This window comes from Camellia sinensis, chromosome 9 (genome assembly GCF_055761805.1).
Source record: "Camellia sinensis isolate YWXY chromosome 9, ASM5576180v1, whole genome shotgun sequence".
Classification (NCBI taxonomy): domain Eukaryota; kingdom Viridiplantae; phylum Streptophyta; class Magnoliopsida; order Ericales; family Theaceae; genus Camellia; species Camellia sinensis.
Genome location: NC_138969.1, coordinates 94809576 through 94825489, shown reverse-complemented (window position 1 = coordinate 94825489; position 15914 = coordinate 94809576). Strand labels below are relative to the sequence as shown.

The 15914-nt window shown below is 41.2% G+C and overlaps 1 pseudogene; it reads left to right on the top strand.

Annotated features, from left to right (window-relative positions):
* The first annotated feature begins 319 nt into the window (after nt 1-319).
* Nucleotides 320-15914, top strand: part of LOC145799628 (tyrosine decarboxylase 3-like) — a 28629-nt pseudogene continuing 13034 nt past the window's right edge.

Below are 15914 nucleotides of genomic sequence, written 5' to 3'. Positions count from 1 at the left end.
AGGAGAACCCATGCCCGATTGGGTAATTCACCCCGATGGGAGTTTAAGACACCAAGGTAGATTATTTGTACCAAGTGACGAGTTACTTAGAGAAAAGGTACTGAAGGAATGTCATCATTCTGCATTCGCGGTACATCCAGGAGGGACTAAAGTGTACCAAGATTTGAAGAGGCAATATTGGTGGAATGGAATGAAGAAGGAAGTGGCTAAATTTGTAGCAAAATGCCTGACCTGCCAACAAGTGAAGGTGGAACATCAGAAACCAGGGGAAATGTTGCAACCTCTACCGATAGCCGAATAGAAGTGGGAGTACGTGACAATGGACTTTGTGATAGGGTTGCCTAAGTCACCTAGAGGACGCGATCCTATATGGGTAATAGTGGACCACCTCACCAAGTCAGCGCATTTCTTACCCTATAAGATGACCGACACTTTAGAGTCTATGTGCAGACTCTACATTGGGGAGATCATTCGACTACATGGAATTTCGGTATCTATTGTGTCAAATCGTGATCCACGATTCACCTTTCGATTTTGGGGGAGCTTGCAGGAAGCTCTTGGTACTGAATTGTGTTTTAGCACCACCTTTCACTCGCAGACGGATGGACAATCTGAACGCACAATCCAGACACTCGAAGACATGTTGAGAGCTTGTGCAATGGATTTTCAAGAAAGTTGGGAACGACAACTACCCCTAATTGAATTCGCCTATAACAACAGCTTTCAAGCTAGCATCTGTATGGCGCCTTTTGAAGCATTATATGGACGACCTTGCAGATCGCCGATTTGTTGGAGGGAAGTGGGTGATGCAATTCTGATAGGACCCGAACTTGTTCTAGAAACTACTGAGAAGGTCAAATTGATCCAACAACGGTTAAAGACTGCCTAAGACCGACAAAAGAATTATGCAGACAAGAAGAGAAGACCATTGATGTGGAGTCGTACGTTTTGGGAGAAAAGGGAAGCTGTCGCCACGATATATTGGACCTTTTGAGGTATTAGAAAGAGTGGGCAAAGTAGCATATAGATTAGCTCTACCCCCGCAGTTAGCAGGAATACACAACGTCTTCCATATATCCATGTTGAGTAAATACATCGCTGACCCGACACACGTCCTCAAATGGGAAGAGATCAGTCTTGACAAAGATGTTACGTTTAAAGAAGGACCGGTAGCAATACAAGATCTTCAAGAAAAGGACCTTAGAGGCAAGACGGTTCACTTGGTAAAAGTGCTATGGCGTCATTGGGGAATTGAGGAATCTACTTGAGAACGCCAAGATTGGGTGAAGGCAAACTACCCCGAGCTTTTTGAAGACAATGTGTAGTTGAATTTCGGGGACGAAATTGTTTTAAGGGGGATAGGTTGTGAAGCCCCCGAAAATATGTATTCACTTTGAATACTCTAATGTTTGAATTATTTTTCTTAAAGCCCCTCGGTTGCTTGAATTAATTCGAATCTTGTCGGTTAGCATTACTATTTTATTTTTATCAAAACAGGAATTTCCCTAGCCAGATTAGGTTACCTAACCTAATTTAATTCTACATAAGTTACATGTATTTAACTCCAAGCCCCCACCCTTTAATTAAATTCAAAACTTGCCCCAGACTAGTACTTCTACCTTGTACCTTGATGTACCATCAATCATGCTATATATATATATATATATACATATACACCTAGAGGAGTGTGCCTAGAACATAAAATAATTAAAAATTTGGTCCTTCACCCTTCCCCATGGCCGACCCTTCCTAGGAGAAGGAGAGAAATCAAATTCCCAAGAAACACCATCATGAACTTCTAGGAAAACACAACCTAGTGACCTAAACCTAGGATGCAAAATACAAGAACTAGTTTCATTACAACTGGGAGTTGCCTAAACCAATAAACAAGCCTCCCAAACCCCTTCCATTCCTTTAGAATTCAAACAAATCCTAACATTTCCATCTATATCCAACTAAGGGACTTTTAGGACTTTTTGCCTCAAAGGTTTGTCTATGAATACCAACACACCCCCTAGCTTGCAAACACACACAACACACTCACTCACACACACATTTCGGCTAGAGAGAGGGAGGAGAGCAAGAAAGAGAAGTCTAGAGGAGAAGAAGGAGGAAGAAGAGAGCTTTTTGTGCAAAGTTTAGTAGGTAAGCCACAAACACAACGTCCTCTTTCATTTTTTCTTTTTTTTTAATACATGTTTCTAAGGGTTCTAAATAATGTTTTCAGATATTTTATTACTGAGTTCTCATGTTAAAAATGCTAAGGGTTGAGTATTGATTCCATCTCTCTTGTATTTTCCCCATTTTGGCACAAAACCATCTTCTTTTGTACCAATCTCTCAACTTTTCAAGGGCACTCTTTCAAAAAAAAATTCTGAGTTAAACATGTGATAGTTAGCATATTTTCTTCACAAAAGAAATGAAACTTTCCCTTGGTGGAACCCCTTTTTCATAAACCTTCTTGTTTTGGGCAAAGTACCCTAGAATCTGTTTTTGCACCCCACTTCCAGAAATTCTAGAAACATTCTAAAAATTATTCTGGACATCTATTTTATATCAAAACCTTCCTCAAGATGTTATCTTTTAACTAAAATTTGTTTCATAGAAAAACATCAAGCGATTTGCAAGAAAATCAAATTTTCGTAACGGTCGACGAATCTGGACAGATTCTGGACAGTGCTGGAATATTTTCTAAATAACTTAAAATCTGGAAAAGCAATCCCATTTTCAAAAAGTGTTCTAGAAACTAGATCAAATTCTCTACGAACCATAGGGAGACCGAGTCCGGTGGAAGATTTAAAATAGTCCTTTTATCTCAATCTTCATGTGACATTAAATCCGGAAACTGTGTTATGTATGGATGTTTTATGCCCTTGAATTCGTGAATTTGCCTACTTACATATGAGCATATCTTGGCATGTTATTATGTGTATTATGGTTATGTTATTTATCTTCCTCGCTTTATGGATGCATGTCTATGTGGATATTATTGTCTTGTAAGTTGGATTAACTTGATTTAAAACATTTAATTTAGCGGGAAACCTAAGTGGGAGGGTATTGGGTTTTCGAACACTTGAATAATGTAAAGATGAGAATATGTGATATATGGATTGTTGGGATGCGTCCCCTATTTGAAAGTTAAAGTCTTGCGCAAGTGGTTTTTGGAACCCTTGAACGGAGCGGTTGTATTCGGACTCTAGGTGGTTTGGTGTAAGGAGAGATTCGGACAAGGCCCTATTTTACCGTCTCTTTTGAGGCCCTGCGGTTGGCGCTACACAGTACATAACCGTTAGTAGGCATCCGAGGTTAGGTCTACAACAAAGCAGTAAAAGAGGGGGCATATCAAATAATCCGCGTCCGATTCTTGTGGTTGGGAGGACGAAATCTCTTTGGGGGATTTCTAGTTTGCTAACATCTAACTTAACCGTTCATTTATTTATTGAAGCATCATGCTTTATTACTTGATTTTATAATTATGATTGTGTACTGGACTAGAAAAAAAAAAAAAAAAAGGTAGGGTGTGTGTGTGTTTACTGGGCATTCAAAGCTCACGGCGTATCATGCCAGGTAACGAAGCGAAATTCATGGCTGGAGACGACGAGCCCGAAACTTTTGAAGACTTTTGGCTATCCTAGAAAAAAAGAATTAGAAGTTTCTTTTTTGATATTTTATAAGGACTCATTTGAAGATTTAAGCTTTCTTTGGGGATGTAATGTAATGGAACCATCTGTTGAGTCATATATATTGTGATTGTTATGTATTTATATTCTATATATAAACTTTATCGTTACTTATGAGACCTTGTGTCAATACCTTTTAAGATCTGTCAAAAGGGTAGTACGCTGCCTAAGAAAACAGGACTTAGAAGGGAGGCTAATTTGACTCCTCTGACGATCTGGGATCGTACTTGGTTATTGACCATAGGACTCATTAGTGACTCTCCCTTGACGGCAACCAATAGTGTAGAATGGGCACTACAACAAAAAACACTATTGGCGACTAAAATGGGAATTTTCGTCGCTGAAAGTCGTAGAATTGGCTACTAAAATGGAATTAGTCGCCAAAATTGGTCACTTTTGCCGACTAAAAGAGTTTAGTCGCTGATTGCAATGGTTTTAGCGACTAAAAGGCAGTTTAGTCGCCAAATATAGGGGTTTTAGCGACAAAAAAAATTTTAGTAGCCAAAGGTTAGGGTTTTTGGCGACTAAAACCATTTGGTAGCCAAACGTTAAGGTTTTGGCGACTAAAAACCACTTTGGTCGCTGATTGTACCTATTTTGGCGACTAAAAACAGTTTGGTCGTTGAAGGTCAAGCTTTTTAGCTACTAAAAAAAAATTAGTAGCTAAAAACAGGTTTATGGCGACTAAAATTCACTTTAGTAGCCAAAGGGGGAGGTTTTTGGCGACTATAAACAGGTTTAGTCGCCAAAAGGGTAGGTTTTTAGGCGGAATAGTTTTCTTTAGCGACGAAAAATTAATTAGTAGCCCAAAAATAATAGAATTGGCGACTAAATAATTTTTTTAGTCGCCAAAAGTGATCTAAATTTTTTTTAATAAATAATTTATTTTTTACATAAATTATATTGAATATATATAATTACATTTATATATATAGTTTTGTATTAATACTGGTGAAAGTAATATATAAATAATATAAGTTGCAACTATAGTCACGAGATGGTTCAGTGGCATAGTGGGGTCGAGTGTGTGGTTAAGGTTTGGAACCACCTGGGGGTCTCAGGTTCGAAGCGTCGGAGGTCTGAGGCACAAAGGGAAATTTTTTTTTTTTTTTCAAAAATGCTTTTGGCGACTAAACACTGTGGTCGCCAAAAGATTGAGCATTGCCGACGAAAAAAATAGTCGCCAAATGTATAAATAATAAAAAAATTAATTCACTATTGGCGACTAATAGTTTAGTCGCCAAAGGTATGATTTCCAAAAATGGAATTGACTATTGGCGATTAAAATCTTAGTCGCTGAAGACCTGTGTATTGCCGACTAAAAGTTTTTTAGTCGCCAAAGGTATTGCTGACAGTCTCTTCGCGACAAACCCGGCGACTAAAAGATTTTGTCGGGGAAAGTGGAAATTTGACATTTGGCGACTAAAAAGGGACTTTTGGCGACTAAAAATTTAGTCGCCAAAGGTCTATTTTCTTGTAGTGGGGGGCGTCACACTTTATTTGGCCAATCGTGATATCCACGATGGGCGCTCCAAATCCGGAGGCCTTAACGGCCCAAAGACATCATTCGCCGATGGGGCTCCGAATCCAGTGGCTTTAATTGGCCCAAAGACGTCATTTGCCGATGGGGCTCCGAATTCGGAGGCTTTAATCGGCCAATCGTGATATCCACGAAGGGCGCCCCGAATCCAGAGGCTTTAACGGCCCAAAGACGTCATTCGCCGATGGGGCTCCGAATCTAGAGACTTTATTTGGCCAATCGTGGCATCCACGAAGGGCGCTCCGAATCTGGAGGCTTTAACTGCCCAAAGACGTCATTCGCCGATGGGGCTCCGAATCCGAAGGCTTTAATCGGCCAATTGTGATATCCACGAAGAGCGCTCCGAATCCGGAGGCTGTAACGGCCCAAAGACGTCATTCGCCGATGGGGCTCCGAATCTGGAGACTTTATTTGGCCAAACGTGATATCCACGAACGGCGCTCCAAATCCGGAGGCTTTAACGGCCCAAAGACGTCATTCGCCGATGGGGCTTCGAATCCGAAGATTTTATTTGGCCAATTGTGATATCTACGAAGGGCGCTCCGAATCCGAAGGCTTTAACGGCCCAAACACGTCATTCGCCGATGGGGCTCCGAATCTGGAGGCTTTAACTGCCCAAAGACATCATTCGCCGATGGAGCTCCGAATCCGGAGGCTTTAATCGGCCAATCGTGATATCCACGAAGGGCGCTCCGAATCCCGAGGCATTAACGGCCCAAAGACGTCATTCACTGATGGGGCTCCGAATCCGGAGGCTTTAATTGGCTCAAAGACGTCATTCTCCAAAGGGGCTCTGAATCCGAAGACTTTATTTGGCCAATCGTGATATCCACGAAGGGCGCTCCGAATCCGGAGGCTTTAACGGCCCAAAGACGTCATTCACCGATGGGGCTCCGAATCCAGAGACTTTATTTGGTCAATTGTGATATCCACGAAGGGTGCTCCGAATCTGGAGGCTTTAATGGCCCAATGACGTCATTCGCCGATCGAGCTCCGAATCTGGGGACTTTATTTGGCCAATCGTGATATCCACGAAGGGCGCTCCGAATCCGGAGGCTTTAATCAGAACATCTTTCAACTAGATTCTGTAGTAGCTGAACGAGAATCTTTGTATTACAGAAAAAGAGATGTACATGGCGAACAGTTCGGAACAAGCATCATGTCTCACAAGTCGGGTTAATGATAAAATTTGAGTAAATGCATGGAATTCCAAGGTCGTGGCGGACTCCTTCCTGACATGTCTTTGAGCCGATAGGCCCCTACTCCAACGATCAAATTGATCTGATATTGGCCGTCCCAGTTAGGACCCAATTTTCCATCGGCCGGTTTCCTGTCAACTGGGAGCACCTTCTTCAGGACCAACTCTCCTAGTGTGTAGCGGCGCAGCTGAACGCGTTGATTTTACGACTTTGCCAGCTGTTGCTGGTACCGTGCCATGGACACAAGGGTTCGGTCTCTTCGTTCTTCGATTAGAATCAAATCCAAAGCCAGCATCATGTCGTTTCGGCCCGTGTCAAAAACTTGCGACTTGAGTATCGGGTGGCCGATCCCCAGTCGATCTTCTCGGTGTAGATCGTTGAGCCCACAGTACACTCGGCAATTCTTCGACCCGTTTGCCTTTGGCTTTCTCCAGCCTCTTCTTGATGTCGTCCAAGATGGATTTATTAGAGGCTTCAGCTTGGCCATTGCTTTGGGGTTAAGCCAACATAGAAATGTAAGGCCGAATACCATATTTGCTGCACAGCTCTCAGTATACGCCACAATCAAACTGGATGCCGTTGTCCGAGATAAGAGCTCTGGGAATGCCGAATCGTGTTATGATGTTCCTCCACACAAAGCGCTTAACGTCAACATCTCGAATGTGTGTTAATGCCTTCATTTCGACCCATTTCGTGAAGTAATCTCTTGCGACGATCAGGTATCGCTTGTTTCCTGGGGCCATCAGCAATGGTCCTACGATAGCAACCCCCACTGGGTGAACGGCCAAGGACTGGTTATAGAGTTCAACTCTTCAGCAGGCAGATGGTTTAACGGGGAGAATTTCTGGCACTGTTCACACTTTTTTGCATAACACTCGGCGTCCTCTCTCATTGTCGGCCAATAATACCCCTGAGTCATAGCTCGATGGGCCAAAGAGCATCTGCCAGAATGGGCACCACAACTGCCTTCGTGTATCTCAGTCAGAAGCTCCTCGACTTTGTCCGGGTGCACACATTCCAAATATGGGCCAAAGAGTGACTTTTTATAAAGTCTTCCTTGCGGATCCAAGTAGTATCGCATGGCTTTGTTTCGCAGCTTATGTGCTTCTTTCTTGTCCTCTGTGAGTTATTCAGAAGATAGGAATGCAACAATGGGATCCATCCAACTTGGTGCTGATTCTATAACGTTGATTTGGACTTCCTCCGAAGGGCCAATGCTTGGCTCTGGGATGAATCCTACTTCGATAGTTCGTTTAATCTCTGAGTTGATTGCGGAGGCTAGGCAAGCCAAGGCATTTGCATGGGTGTTCTGATCACGTGTTATCTAGTTCAACTCATGATGGTCAAATTTTGCCAACAGGGAATTGGCCGTTTTCATGTAGGCCGCCATACGATCGTTTCTTGCTGCGTACTCCCCCTTTAGTTGATTGATCACCTGTTTTGAGTCGCAAAACACAAGCAGACGCCGAGCACCCAAAATATGCGCATTCTGCAAATCGGCTAAAAGGGCTTCGTATTCGGCTTCGTTATTTGATGCTTCGAAGCCGAGCTTGACGGCCTGCTCAATTATTGCGCCGTCAAGAGTCATGATTACAACTCCAGCTCCACTGCCCCACTGACTGGACGATCCATCACAATACAACTACCAGATGTCCCTAACATAAATCCTCTAGTTCGACTTCGGTCGAATTTTATCTAACTTGAAGTCGGCGACATCAGACTTGAAGTCGGCAAGGCCCTCAGTGAATTCGACGATAAAGTCGGCAAGCACCTATCCCTTGATTGAGGTTTTGGGTAGAAATTGAATATCATACAGGCCAAGTTCTAGAGCCCACTTTGAAACACGTCCAGATGCTTCCGCACTGCGTAGTACTGATTGGAGGGGATAATCTGTTAGCACCCCAATGCTATGCCCCTGGAAGTAATGCATGAGCTTCCTTGTTGCCATAACTAGGGCTAGGATGAGCTTTTCCAGCGGAAGGTAGCGTGTTTCAGCGTCAACCACTGCCTTGCTCACATAATACACTGGCCGCTGCTCCCCCAGCTCTTCCTTTATCAATACGGCGCTGACGGCTCGGTCAGAAACTGCCAGGTACAAAATGAGCGGGTCGCCAATAGAGGGTGTTGTCAGGAGTGGTACTGAGCGGAGGCAGGTCTTCAGGCCGTTGAAAGCGGCTTCGCACTCGACGGACCATTCAAAGGCCCTGCCCTGTCGTAGTGTATGAAAGAATTGTCGGCAATGATCTGTAGACCGGCTGATAAACCTGTTGAGTGCGGCAGCCATTCCCATCAACTTTTGAACCTCCTTTACTGAACGAGGGGAGCCGAGCTCTAGGATTGCTGTGATTTGCCTTAGGTTGGCTTTGATTCCTCTGTGGTTGACAATGTAGCCCAAGAATTTGCCAGAGCCGATACCAAATGCACATTTGGAAGCGTTCAACTTCATTCCATATTTGCGTAGGATGCCGAATGTCTCTTCCAGATCGGCTATATGATTCTGCTCTTCTTTAGACTTGACCACCATATCGTCAATGTACACTTCCATAGTTTTGCCGAGTTTCTCCTTGAACATGGTGGTGACCAGTCTCTGGTAGGTTGCCCCTGCATTCTTCAACCCAAAAGGCATTACCTTATAGCAATAGGTTCCTCTTGGAGTGAGGAATACAGTTTTCTCTTGGTCCTCCGGATGCATAGCGATTTGATGATAACCTCTATAGGCATCAAGAAAGCTCATACGCTGATGGCGCGCCGTAGCATCTACAAGCTGGTCTATCCTGGGAAGAGGAAAACAATCCTTTGGGCAGGCTTTGTTTAGGTCCGTGAAGTCGACACACACTCGCCAAGTCCCATTTTTATTTTTCACCACCACTCTATTAGAGAGCCATGTAGGGTAGGTCACCTCCCTAATTGCTCCGATGTCAAGCAGCTTGGCAACCTCCTCAACAATGATGGTAGTGTGCTCTGCAGCTGACCGCCGGCTTTTCTAAATGATCGGCTTGCACTTAAGATCGACATTCAAATGGTGTTGTGAAACTGACGGATCTATGCCCGGCATCTCGTACGGATTCCATGCAAAGACATCGAGGTTGTTGAGCAGGAAAGATATTAGCTGCTGTCTGTCGGCCTGATTCAAGGAGGCGCCGACCATGAAGAACTTGTCTGGGCTTCCATCGATTTGAACTCGTTCTAAGTCTTTCGTTGCCTTTTCATTTGGGAGCCGCCCAACATCGTCGAGGTTTTCTCGATCCGGTAACTCAATTGAATTCACCTGTAGTTCCTTTGGTGTTTTCTCAGCAAGGAGATAACATGCTTATGCCGATTTCTGGGAGCCACGGATTTGCTCAATACCACGTTCTGTCGGGAAGCAGAGCAGCTGATGATAGGTGCTGGGCACGGCTCGCATAGTATGTAACCAGGATCGTCCCATGATGAGATTATATAGCGACGACAGCTTGACGACCAAGAATCCCACATCCACTGTTCGGGAACCTGCTCGAACGGGAAGTCTGATTTTTCCCAACGGGTACTCTGGATTGGCATTGAAGCTGAATAGTGGATAAGGGGCCGGAGAGAGATCCGATTCGGAGAAGCCGAGTTTGGTGAATGTCTTGTAGTACATAATCTCCGATGTGCTCCCCAGATCAATGAGTACGCGCTCAATTGTGAATTGGTTTACGTGTAACTCAATTACCAAGGAATCAATATGGGGCAGTGTTACTCTGGCCAAATCCGAATCATCAAAAGTGATAACCTCGGCTTCATGGGGCCGTTTAGCCAGAGTGAGTTGCTCTTGAGGGTTAGACTTCGATTGAATCGCGTGCACCGTCGATGACATTGGCAGGCTGTATATCATGTGGATCACGCGGGGCGCACGTGAAACCTGTGTCAAGGCTATTGCTTTGGTTGGGTTGCTTTTTCGGACGTACTGTTGTAGCCGACCATCTTGTACTAATTTACCGTCGTACAAGGTGAATGACGGTCCTTTGAATTTCTTGGGTAGCACTGCCTTTGCAATCCGTCGTACAAAAGGATCATGTTGATCGTCATCCGAGTTGTTTCTTCTTCGCTTACGCCTTGTACGGGGACTCTCTTTAGAAGAACTGGAAATTTTAGATTGTCCCTTCTTCTTGGGCTCCGAGGATAATGAGTCGGAGTTATTATCAGTATCTTGTTGTCGGGCTCGAGATCGTCGACCAGCTACCCTCACGGGTCGTTCCAGGCCTTGGTATGCAGCTTGTTTGGACTTCACCACCTCCAAGGCCAAATCCTGACGGAAATGTTTGTTCTCTGTGATCATGTTCTCCAATCTTTGTTCGTTTTGCTTTGCTTGTTCCAAGATCGCTTGCATTGCCTTGTGCTCCAAAGTCGAGGGTGAGGTGAAATTCAAGGCACATCTTGCGACGATAGTCTCTGTTTCTAAGCATGTTTGTTGGAGTGGTTTCATCTGGCGGTATAGGGTCGACAGTGACTGTCGGAGGATCCTCCGTCACGTTCACCATAGATGTGCTTGAGTATTCCCACAAACGGCGCCAATTGTAGAGAAGTGGTTTGGAAATACTCTTCTGATCGTGGGGAACGCTCGTGATCCTCTTCTAGTCACCTAAAAAGGAATAAACACTCCGGTCGGGGGTGCCGTAATTAGCACTCTGACGAACAAGTCAGTCTCAACGCTCAAGAATGCTTGTATTCTAAGTTTAGCACAACAGTTCTCACATACCTCATTCTGACTGATATTTCTTCTATTTATATCTTTTCTTCTTTGGGCCTCAGGATTAGATCCATTTCCCACCTCATATTCGGCACATTTTATAATAGACTAATCTTCACTCGGCCCCTTGCTTAATCGGTTATTTGGCCGAGTATGGTTGGATTTGAGCTTTCGAGCCAATTGCCGAATGCTTCGAATCTCGACTCTCCCAGACTCGACTATCTGGAATCTCTACGACTCCCAATTCTTGGCCTCCACAATTATCATACCCTTTTTAATTTTTTCTATCTTAGCTTGACCTTTACATTACAACTAAATAGAAGTCCTATTTGATTTGTAGAGCGGTGGTTTTAGGGACATCATTTTAAAAACTAATCAGTGTGATTGGTTTGAGTTTTCTGCATTAAGTTTTTTGAAAATTGAGTTTTTTGTTTTTCATTTTTTTTTTGTTTTTAGTGAATAGTTTTAAAATTTTAAACATTTTTTTTAGTTTTTTAGATGCACCTTACTTAGATGTATCTAAAAAGTAAAAAATTTGTGAAAAAATATTTTAAAAAATTAATAAATACATAAAAATACAAAAAATATACTGAATTCTCGTAGTTTTTTTTATATTTTTGGTATTTAGTGAATTTTTAAAAGATTTTTTTCACAAATTTTTTACTTTTTATGCATATTTATGTTAGGTATGTCTAAAAATTAAAAAAAAATTGCTTAAAATATTAAAAAAATTCATTAAAAACAAAAAAAAAACACGAAAAATAAGAAGGTAGAATTTTTTGAAAACTGTTTTCAGAAAAACAAAACCAAACAAGCTGAATAGTGTTGTGATTTCAAATTCTTAGTATTTAACATTTTTTATGAGACAATATGCATTCTTTCTTATTAGCATTTTTTCAAGTAAGTAGTATGCGAGATATTTTGATTTTCACTTACATTCTACTCGCATATATTGAAAATAATTTTGCACCTATTTTGGAGTGATTTATTTGTTGAGTGCAATATCTGGAGAGATTTGACTCAAAGCGCATGTCTAAAAGAGACTTGAGTTGTGTTTGACTTTAAGATTATGATTGTATTTGTGTTGGCTAAACCTATTCACACACTCCAGATTTTGAATATTATGAGATATCTTAACTTGTAGCGATTGCTCTTAACTTCGATTGATTTTTGTATTAAGATGATGAGATTCATAATTTTGTACTTGAACTATCTTCATGAGAATGAAACAAAAATATTGAGGATAATTTTTGAATTTTTTGGATATATTTACTACAAACCCTCACGAGACTATATTCATCCATATGCTAAATGCAATTGAGAGTTCTACAAAAGTGGATTATGTTATATTTTGTTTTTTTTCTTTACTTGGACTAGACACGTTTTACGATGTTTAAGGTCATGACAATAAGAATCAGGCACGTTCTACAACACATAAGGTTGTAACAACGAAGACTAGACACGTTTTACGAAACATAAATCATGCATGCAACAAAATATGAGAACTATCGATTTAATTTGCCCTAAAATATTTAACAACTAAGATCAAAATTATATAAATTCAATTGCTAGGAGTTGAGCTGCATATTGTGTATGATATGCCTTTTAAGGGGTTGTATTGTAGTTGGACTTAAGACCTATAAATACACATTGACTTTTATTATATAAAGTATAAACAAGGAAAATTTGTGATTTGCACTCTTAAAAAGACAAATAATATGAAAATTATGATTTTTATAGTGAGGATTATGAATATTTGTGGTGTGTTATGTTAATTTGTGGGAAAAGTTATGAATAATAAATTTATAATGTGCATCTTAAAAAGTTTTGTGGTAAGCAAAATGTTATACTTTTTGTGGTAAATTTTTTTTGTGATTTTATTATGTAATGCGCACCATAAAATCACTTTTAAGGATGTATAGTAACATCTCTTATGAATAATAATTTTATGGACATATTTATGTATCGTAATATATGCCACCTGTAACGCCCTCAAAATAATAACTTTAAACCCATTAAATAAGACATGCAATGATATTCAAAAGCTTCACATTCTTTCATTTATCAGAGTTTCATTACAAAAAGTATTACATGTTAACAACAAAAGCAAATGCCCTATGGGCTTACAGCTTTCCAAGTTAACACGTGGTTACAACAAAAGAGTACTAACTCAAACACGTTAAGCCCTTGGCTTGAATTTACAAGTAATACATCAAAAGTAAAACAACAAAAAGGTCCGCCTCTGGCCTCCCAAGCTACGTCCTTGGAGGTGGCATGCTACCTGTACCTGAAAATGATATTCCCATATAGGGTGAGCCACAGCCCAGTAGAAATACACTAAACCAACCATGAACAATGACTAAAAGATTAGCAACTGATAGATGGTCAACACTGACACTTCCATTTACATCTCCCTACGTTACCATGACAGCCAAGTCTATGTTACAATTCACTTTTCATTTTTGTTCAACTTTGAGTTTGAAAACAAGGTTCAGTACTCTGGCCAGAACGTTTGATGAGATTATAGTTCATCACTAGAACACTTTCGAAATCCAAGGTGGATACACATTATGGTGTTGTATCAATAACACATAAACTACTCCCATACTTCGCAAACAATGATGATATACATTTTAGTGCTATATCAAATCAAACAAACTTTTCAATAGATAAGCATATGAGCTATATCACTACTACAACAGATAAGCATATGAGCTGTATCAACACTTCAACCGATAAGCATATGAGCTATATCAACATTCCAACAACCGGTTTAGAGGTACATCCCCCATCTTCCCCTAAACCATTAACCGGTTTAGAGGTACATCCCCCATCTTCCCCTAAACCGTGGAGTACATCCCCCATCTCCTCCCATACACAAGCAATGCATATAAACACAGAATCACATATGCAATCAATCAATACATAAAATTAATGTATTCTATCAACCGACATGCTCTATGACACATCCAATTGATTAGTTTTAGTTTGCCTAATCATCAAGCATTGTCTACAACAATCAACACTACCCTCCACCGGTAGCCCAAAGCAATTATTTCTAAGCAGGAAATAAATGCACAATGGATATTCAATCGACATTTCAATTCGGTGAGTGATAAATAATTCAACTACACCCTTTAACCCCATGCACTCCCAATCTCAACAATTCCATTTCATTTCCTCATTTCCCACAATTAATTATCTCAATTAATTAAACAATGTAATTAGGTCATTTTCCATAATTACCATCACCACCCTTAGGTCCCATTTTCATCAATGATTCAACATTTATTCCATTTCTCTATACCAAACATGCATCTAGGTTTATTACAAATAAAACCCCAACTTTTGTAAAATAACACAAAAGGCCCAAACTTTCACAAAATTACCAAACCAACCCCAACATCTCAAATTACCAAAATTTAAAGACAAAATCCATAGAGAGGAGTAGGATATCCCTACCTCAAATTCAGAGCTCCAAGGGAGAAGATGAGTAAAACTCAGAAGTGCTCCAAATCCCAAATTTCTCAGATCTCAACAAAGCCCTCGACGATCAACACACTTCTTACAAAGGCCCAAGGTGAGGAAAACACTCTAGGTAGATCAATCCTAAGAGAGAAGTTCGGTTTTAGAGTGAGGTGCTCTCCAATGGAGGTTTTGAAAAAGTAAGAGAGAGAAAGGAAATCAAAAAGTGATCAAAAAGGTGGTTTCACGAACTGATATAAAAGCAGGTCCGCTCGAGCGTACAACACCCCGCTCGAGCGTACAGACACAGGTTCACGCTCGAGCGTCCAAAGATCCGCTCGAGCGCCGGGTGCACTCTCCCAGAATTTTCTGCAGACGACCAAAATGCTGAGAGAAGGAAATTCACGCTCGAGCGTCCAAACTGCCGCTCGAGCGGAGAGGCAACAACAAAATCCCGCTCGAGCGTCAAATCGCCGCTCGAGCGAAGAGACCAAAACCTGGGCAAAATTTCTAAGTTTTAAAACACGACCCACTTATTCCCAACCTGCCCAACACAACCCAAAATTCTAATTAAAAGAGTAAGGGATAGAAATGAGGATAAGATAACAACGAATCTACGGAACCGAGTCCGGATTATAGTTAAACAACAACAGGAAATATCGGGACCGCTATAACCTCCCCCCCTTAAAGAATTTCGTCCCCGAAATTAAGGGTACGCCAAAACACAAGGCCAACTGATAACAGAGCATTCAACAATCGAGCCCCAAGGAAAGAAATTACTTTCACAACAAACCTCCGACTTACTCTTAGCAAGGAAGATACTAACCAAGGAAACACATTCTAAACAACCACACCTTAGGTACGCAAGCCTCAACAAACCAAACCTCCCCCGAAACAATTCACCAACAACCGACTAGCATTCCAAGCTAAGTCACTACTCAACAACACGACCAAAGCAAATCTTTAGAATAGATAATAAGAAAACATTTTCTTGTTCAAGAGGCATTTCCCAAAGATGTTTAAATTTTCAACGTTAACGTTCCGGAATAAATCTTGCATGTTCCGTACGAAAACTCAAAAGCTTTGCAAACATTTTTCACAAATACGGTGTTACCCAAAAAGCAGAGTCATCCACAGTTTATTTGCCAAAAGATTAATCTGGAATTCTTTAAAATTCTTGAATTAAATCAACTTTTCAACAACGCATTTATATGGTCCAAACACTGGAAAAATTTTGTTTTCCATTTCTTTCCAAAACAGCACTATCCACAACCATCACTCATACAGTGATGCCACAACCGACACAGAACATAACATTTCTA